The following is a 7,060-nucleotide window of genomic DNA, read 5'->3' as shown; positions in this document are numbered from 1 at the left end:
GAGCAGTTCACACGCGACCCCAGCCGGCGGGCGGGGAAGTGAGGGACTTCGAGGCACCCAGTGCAGAGAAATCAGGTTTTCAGAAATAAGGATGTATTTTTTAAATCTTTCCTTACCTCCTTAAGCACATAATGCATCAGAAGTTAAAGGCCAAAGCTATGCAGCTGTGATATGAAAAAAACTATAATCATATATAGCAGCAATATGAAATCTAAGACTATCTCGAGCTCCAATAACGCGTTAGTATACATTTTATCTTGAAGTTCAGGAATGGATGTCCAGTTTATATAGTGAAGAAATCTAAACTATGTTCAGAAGACATGTTCTCAAGGTAGATCTTGGGAGGCAGGGAACATAAACCTTATTCTTCCTATCATTAATCTATCATTCTCTTAACCTCTGTAAAGTAGAGGAAGGATAATACTACCAAGATATCTTGTTCTGAATGAGGAAGAGAGGTATGTATTTGTTTATGGTCAGGCAGATTTGCCGACCTTTGCCAGTGGAAAATCCTAGTTTATTTCTTACTTCTGCCTCTTCTCATCTGATATTTCAGATCATTTCATCTCCTATCGGTATGTCTAGTGCTAAACTGGCCTTGTGGCAATTACTTTCGCTCATACATTATTAAACACAAATTTATATTGATTGAAGTTATTTCTACTGTTACTTCATGGAATCTGAGACCTACTAAATGCATTAGGTCTCCAAAGCTCTGATCAGTGCCCATTAACAGTTAGTAATACTTAGTGCCTGTGTATAGAAATTTGTGTAAACCACCAGGTAAGTGCCTCCAGGCTGATAGTAACTGAGTGCCAACAGTAGCAGATTTGGGATGCTCATCCTACACTTCAGCTGAGTGCCTCCTGGTAGGTAGAGCTGCCTCTGCATGTCATTTGGAAGTAGTTTGTATGTCACCAGTGCTGAAAAGGCCACAGTTCAGAAGGCTCTGATTTAGTAAATGCATTTTGTCTGTATTACAAGTGCAGATGTTAACATCTGGAGGCTGTAAGTAAAGACAACTGGTGTCTGTGCAGCATGCAGTTTTCAATTTGAAAGGGAAACATCTCTTTCCTGGTATAACAACTGGTGAAGAATTATGAAGTTGTTCAAATAATTTCTGACACCGCTAGAAGTGTATATCAGCACCTGTTACCTACTCTGCCATGACAGTGTGCACAACATGAGAAAATTCAACTTCAGAGGTGCTCTTCAACAGAACCTGAATTTTAAACTAGTTTATTGTTTCAGTATTCCCCTGAGCCAGCTAAGATCTCAGTCTAGTCCGGCTGCTTTTGTAGGTTTTGATCTTTCAATGTCTTATGCACACAAACACATTTAAACTGAGGACAAGTCCCAGTGGGACATCTGTGTTCAAATAATTGTGTAAATCCAGAACAGAGACCTCTTGGACTCTTAATACACCCCAGACGTGGTAATATGCTCAGAAGACTGAGGTTAGGATTGTGCAGGAGTTGGAGGCCAGAAGTTACTAACAGATGGGACGGTTCCAGCCATCTGTGCATGAGGTAAGAGTTTTGTGCTTGGCACCTAGTCTTAAGAAAATGAGTTTTAATAATTTTATTTTCTTCAGTGGCATGCATTCCTGGCATTTTTACTACTCAGACTGGCCCTATATATTGTCTACTATATATGGAAATAAAAAAGAATTGGGAGCTTCTTTGTACTGCAGAGAGGCACAGATACTGAGGAATAGCAACGTTTGGGTTATTTTGGGGCCAGGGCATTTTATTTTCTCACCATGAGATTTAACATCTTAAACAGAATCATTTTTTATTTAAGAAGTTTTTGGGGGTATGCCATTTCATTAACCACTTGGAAGGATGTGTTCCTTAATGTAGCTTAATCTACTTAATGCAACAACCTATATCTTAATTAGAATCACACAGTTAGTATTTCATGAACTGTATCTGCAGTGGTGTCTTTCCCTTGGAGATAGTGTATGCATTAATCATGGGCAGGACAGCTCAACTAACTTGATTATAAAACTTCTTTTGATGAAGGGTTTACCTACTATGCAATTGAAGTTTATCAGTATTTCATTTATATCTCTAAAGTGTAGAATTAATGTCGTTTTCACAAAGTTTATTTTAGTCTTGACATAAGCTGTGTCAGAGCAAAATACTCATTGTCTTGGGCAGTAACTGAAACACAGTCTAAAGTTAGAAAAAGTAGAAATCCTTATAGTTCAAATTTTTATAGCTTTATAACTGAGCTGTCCTAACTTGATTGAAAATCCTTCTAGATAACAAAATAAAAAATGTTGTACCATCTCTCATTCCATTTTAGAATACCAAGTCATAATCCAAAATCCCTTTAGGTTTAGGCTTGCTATATGCTAGGCAATGTTTACTGTTATAGTGCAGATGCAGTTTATCACAGCATACTTGCTTGGAACAGTTTATGCTGGATCTCTGAGTGAAATAAACTATCCTAGCAAAGATTTTTAGCACTCAATATTAGCTCTACTGAAATTTTTACTAGCATAGAAATTTCGCACCAGAAGAAATTCTACTAGGCTAGTAAAAGCCTCTGGCAAAACTGGCCCATATCAGGATATAATCAAAAAGCCTAACCTAGCCCTTCTAATTGCAGTGTGGAGAGGAAACCACCCATATGGTATCCACACTGTTTTGGAGAGAAACTAAGGGAGAAAAGTTATTTGGCACCTGCTGCAGGCAGAGACAAGCAGAGTTTCAAATCATGTTGGGTGTTAAGAGACTCTGTGAAAGAGGGTTACACAACCAGCTAATATATTTGTATATGTATACATACAGGTACAGAATGCTTCACAGTAGTGTTTAATCAAAACATTAAATTGCCCTAGTGACAAAATTGATATATATTCAATATACAATACTTAATGAAATGACTGTAAATGTTACATTTGCCATTACAAATCCAAACCTCTTATATGATAAACAATTTGACAATCCCTGGGACTACAGAAAAGGAACATATGAACTACAGCTAAAACAAAACAAAATGTGCTTCTAAATATCATGTGTAATACTCCGATGCCTAGCTGGTAGCTCTTTAACTTCTACTTAGGGGACAAAACTGGGGGGGAAAATAAACTGAAACCGTAACAGAGACATTTAGGCTGTGTTATACTAATAATGGGCCAGGAGCATTCTCCAGCCCTGACACCAGACTGTACAATGCATGTATTTTCACACAGATAAACCTTCCTAGCCCCGAAGAGCAGTTGGCTGCATCAGAATTGCTGTTGAAAGTGTTCCCTGGGGCACACTAATTCCTGAAGCCTTCTTGGGCACTCTCTGGGAGGATGCTAGTTGGCATGAGCTAAAAATCAGGTAGCAACTTTTGTAGCAATTTTATGGTTATTGAAGTGTGGCAACGTCCAGGCCCCTGCTGTCCTTCACTGGGACACGCATAGCCTGAGACAGCTCTTGATTTTGAGATTTAACCATGTATCTCAGGGGAAATTAAAGTTGTTACATTTGTTTCCAAAATCGGTGAAGTTTGGCAGTGTCGTTGTGCACCAGCCGTACCGTGAGATGATGCTGCTACAGTCAGTACCTGATAATGTATTGCAACGTTGCATAACATTTTGCAAAATGGTTGTCATTAAAATTTATTTAGGAAATCCAATTACAGTGTCTAAAGGCCTGATCAGATCCAGATTCCTTTGTGAGTGGCACAAATAAAAAATCCGTGCCCTTTTACAGTTGAATTTGTAATTGGGCACAAGATGCAGTAAGAAGTTTAATAAACAGGAAAAAGTCATTCTGGATGTACAAAGGAGAAAAAAAAAAAAAAAAAAAAAAAAAGAAGAAAGAATATATAGGGTATCTCCTAACATGGTTAGGTTGTTATGAGTGTCTTGACTTTTAATTGTGAATCAGGAATTGTAGAACATTGTGCTCTAATTGCAGGCAAGATGATGACAAACTGTTTCTTTGTGTCTACATGCATTCTGTAAAGCACCCCTTGAATAATCATTTTAGACTGATACTGAAACGGATTGAGTTTGTGACTACCCTTTATTTAAGGCAGTATTTCTTACACATAGTGCCATGGCTTGACTGTGAATGTTGGCAATTGCTAAGATCTTAACTATACCCTCTAGTTTAATTTCTGATATAAACAGATTGCTGTCTGCATATGTAATGATCCTTATTCTCATGACATGTATACCTCTGTGGTTTCATTTTTTGTGGCTCTAAGAAGTATTTGCACCTAGCTCCATGCTTTTATTCACCACAGAGCAAGTGGGTTACTGTGGGGCCGACATGCATCATCTGACAAGCCCAATGCTGAGTCTCAGCAGGTCTTTAAGGTGATCTGGCTGCCTTCATGGCTGTGAATGTAGCCACTTCATCAGGGAGTGCCCGCTGTGAGTCCTCAGAAATGTGGGAGGAAAATTCATCCTGCCAAGACACCACTTTCCTGTTTAGCATACGGTCAGCCTACAAAATGAGAGGGCTACTGAACTGGCAGTACTACAGAGTGCTTGGAGAGGGACAAGATGCGAGAGTGTAGGAAGGGAAGGAGGCATGGTATGGAAGAACATACTCTTACGGAGTTCACAGTGGGAATATGCCGGCTGGGGGTATTCCAGGCTGCATACATCTGCAGAAGGATTATCTAGACTGCCTGAAGAGGATGATAATAGGGTGCTCAGGCCTGAGTTTCCACCAGCAGTGTCCCAAATAGGCTGCTCTCAAGATGATTTTGGGGGTGCACCAGTACAATGATGAGCTGATCATGGGAGTGTGACAGGTCAGTTCAACCACTTATTCTACATGCTTTATAGGAGCTGTCTATAAAGCTGCGGAGTGTTGAAACTATCTCTTCCTTCTCATGCTTGAACATAACACCTTTGAAGTCTTGTGAACAATGCTGGAGGTTCATAGATGTTTATTTCCTGCTAAACAGTGAAATGCCCATTTGGAGATCCTAGGATTGGAACAACTTATTTGAATTCAGTGTCTGTCTCATTTATGAGTTCAAAGTCAGTGTAATACCTCTGACAACAATGCAGAATAAAACTAATGATGGTCATGGAAGAACTGGGGCCACTGTTTACTCATATACTTTCAGAGCACATACAGAAAGACAAAGCCACATAGAAACATAAAATCATATATAAACAGGCTTTTTCAGGAAGAATTAAACTAAGCAAGCTTGGTGTCCTGTTATTTTTTTTTTCACTGCTCTGTAGTTTCACCCTCCCAGTGCAATAATCTGAGCCCACTTCTCTCCATGCCTTCCATGACATCTGTTTGGGCAAGAGGCAGCGTGTGCTGTGGTTAGTCCAGTTAGCCGTACGTGCAGGCAGACTGGCCAGCATGGGTTCGTGCCCACTGTCAACTGGCTCATGCTAAGATAATACATGCTACCATGTTCTACCTATTTTTCCCATTCTCAGGGAACTAATTTGAGTCTCCTTCCTCTATCCAGATACTGGTGTTTAAGAAAATTACAAGAATGTAATGGGCTGTATTAGGATTACTTCAGGAGTGTACTATTATATGCTCTGAGGCCTTGGTCCTTTGAGTGGACAAAAGAGATGCCTTTAAAGCATCAGTTAGATCCCATCAAACACAATTTTTTAATGTTTACTTTCTGTGAAAACTGGGCTGCAGGGAAAAGGATGGATGCATATCCAGGTTTCTTCACAGTGTGAACTGGGATGTAGCTGAGTAGTTCACCTTTACTAAGAAACTGGGGAATGTGCTAAGATTTCCTAATCCACAGAAAGGTCTTGAAATTTTTTTCCTTCTTTCAAATATAATTGAAATTGTCTGATTAGTTTGACAGAAAGATACAGAGCATGATTTCACAAGAAGCCTAGTTAAAATCAGATAATACTGGTGGTATTGTAATGTAGAACTTCTGCATAATTTCAAGTAAGTTTTCATTTTCAAATGAAAAATACATTGTGAAATGGAAACCAAGAAAAAAAAATAATTACTTCTTAAATCATGTAAAGTTACTATAGGGAAATAGTCATTAATAAGAAAGAATGTGTAAAACAATGAGGTAAGTCAGAGCTTCCTTATGATTGCTTGTAGATATTCAGAATCACTGACCATCCTTTTCCTTGCCTGCACAAACTGTTTTTGTAGCTTTATTATACAAACATCATAGAAATACAGGGCTAGAAGGGGCTTCAAGAAATCCCATAGTCGAAACCACTATACTCAGTGAGGATCTTTCATAATTGGAGTATTATTGTAACTGTCAGCACCCCATGTAGGCATGCTATGTGCTTCTTGAAGCTCTTTCAGCTGCTAAGCTGCTGCTCTGGCATTAATGGAAACTGCTGCGTTCTCAGGCTGACCTCAGTACCCTGCTACCGCCTCCTAAAACAAGTCTGAAACGTCTTCTTCATCCACAGCTCCTGGGAGGGAGAGGGAAAGGAAATCCGCTTTGGTTTTAACAGCTGGCACTGAATAGAGGAGCAAGTTATAAAAAAATGGAAATAAAGAATGAGGGCGTATGACTAAAGCCATGAAGGTCACTTTTTGGTATGCCAACAGATGAGCAATGCTCCAAGTGGCATTTGACAAAATGTCACTCTGAATGTGTAGACATGATGATGATATCAAAAGAGGCTCATTTGAATTGAGATTCAGGAGGATCCTCTATTTAAATCATGTCTGAGCTACTGACAGGCTGCATGACCTTCTACAATATACTGAGCTCCATGGGTCAAATTGGTCCTTGCTGCAACTAAATTGACTACAATGGAATTATTCTGGGGGTGAACTTGATTTCTCAGACATCAGTCAACACAGCTGGTTCACTAAATAAATGAAAGAAAGCAAGCATAGATGTCACTGGAAAACACGCATCTGAATCGAGTCTTAGTTTTGGTAAAACTAGAGCAGAGCTGCACAACTGCTACTTAAAATACATAGATAATTGTTGATGGTGGTTTACTGACAATATAAAGTCTATGAAGATAACAAAGCTACAAAAGTACCATTGTCTTTTTCAAAGGGAATGTAATTATCATGTATATTATTTATAACTTGGGAAAGGACTGATTCTTCTTTAAGTATTCTGG

This window comes from Tyto alba, unplaced genomic scaffold, assembly GCF_018691265.1.
Source record: "Tyto alba isolate M040663 unplaced genomic scaffold, T.alba_DEE_v4.0 Super-Scaffold_2, whole genome shotgun sequence".
In the NCBI taxonomy this organism is placed as follows: domain Eukaryota; kingdom Metazoa; phylum Chordata; class Aves; order Strigiformes; family Tytonidae; genus Tyto; species Tyto alba.
The sequence above is the reverse complement of the archived record's forward strand: the minus strand, read 5'-3'. Positions refer to the sequence as shown.